Source organism: Crocodylus porosus, unplaced genomic scaffold, assembly GCF_001723895.1.
Source record: "Crocodylus porosus isolate Cpor-Errol unplaced genomic scaffold, CroPor_comp1, whole genome shotgun sequence".
Taxonomy (NCBI): domain Eukaryota; kingdom Metazoa; phylum Chordata; order Crocodylia; family Crocodylidae; genus Crocodylus; species Crocodylus porosus.
Window position 1 is genome coordinate 55,716,546 of NW_017728931.1, and position 1,181 is coordinate 55,717,726.

The window sequence follows — 1,181 nt, forward strand, 5'->3', positions numbered from 1 at the left end:
ATCATGGTGTTTCCCCTGACCCCAGGGCAGTCCTGGAGAGTTGGCAACCCTGACGCTGAGGTTGTTCAATATCTGGCTGCACCCACTACAGACTCCTTGGGACAAGGGGTGTGACTCCTCTAACCTCTTGTAGAGCAGCGAGGCCACGGTGGGTGCTTAGCAAATAGGAGCTAAGACACAGATGCCTCGTCTTTGTCAACTCAGAGCCATTCTTTTGAGAAAAGTCGCTTATTTTGCAAAGCCCTCTCTTTATGCTTTTAGTAGCTAGTAGCTGTGTTGATGGGCCAAGTTTGTTGAGCTGGGTTGAAGCTCCTCCCCGGGGGTGTAGAACAGGAAGAGGTGGAGGTCAGAGGGAGCTGCTGGAGCTGTATGTGTGTGTGCGCGCAGAGTTACCATTACCATTTTACTATGTGTGTGTCTTATATTACAGCAATGCTGCACATCAGTGGCCCGAGAGAGGGGAGAGGGGAGGAAAAGCCTGTTTACACAGACTGCAAACCGCCTGGGGAATAATGCAGGAAAGGAAGTGAGCCGGCTCTCTGTCTGACTGCTCCAACTTCCTGCTCTCTCTCTCTCTCTCACACACACACACCAAGGGGGGGGGAAAAGAAGAAGGAAAAAAAAAAAAGGGAAAAAAAATCCGGATCTCATTACAAGAGCAACAGAGCGTTTGCAGGAGGACTGTCAGCATGGAAAACCAGGGGATTTTAGCCAGCTCCCTTTAAACGACAAGGAGAGATTGGGAAAAGCCCGGCCAATTCTGGGTAGGTGCAAGGGCGGCTGGGCTGGGGCTGAAGGAGCGCAACAAAGTTTGTGTGCGCGCGCGTGTGTGTGTGTAGGGGAAGGGGGAACTGGACAGGGGGTGCGTGTGGCCAAAGTGTGCGTGTGTGTGTGTGTGGAGGGGAAGCGGGAACTGGACGTGGGGGTTGTGTGCGTGTCCGAAGTGTGTGTATGTGCACAGTGTGTGTGTGCAGGGGCAGGGGGACGTGGACGGAGGGTGTGTGTGTGAGGTGAGGGGGTGCGGACGGGGCATTGGGGCGAGAGGCCGCGGCGCCGGCCGGAGGGCGGGCAGGCGGCAGAGGCCGGAGGAGCCGCAGGCCCGGGTCGCGCCGGGTGCCCCCTCCCCTGCCGTCCCCGAGGTGGCGGCGATGTGGCGGGCAGGGGCCGTCCCCGAGCCGGCG

General features: G+C 57.7%; 1 protein-coding gene across 1 annotated transcript in view; it reads left to right on the forward strand.

Moving 5' to 3' along the window:
* Nucleotides 1-352: 352 nt before the first annotated feature.
* The window catches only part of ELK3 (ELK3, ETS transcription factor), a 46,259-nt gene continuing 45,430 nt past the window's right edge, over nt 353-1,181 (forward strand). The window contains exon 1 of the mRNA XM_019545078.1: nt 353-764. The gene's annotated coding sequence lies outside the window, so the exon portion shown is untranslated. The remainder of the gene's footprint in view (nt 765-1,181) is intronic.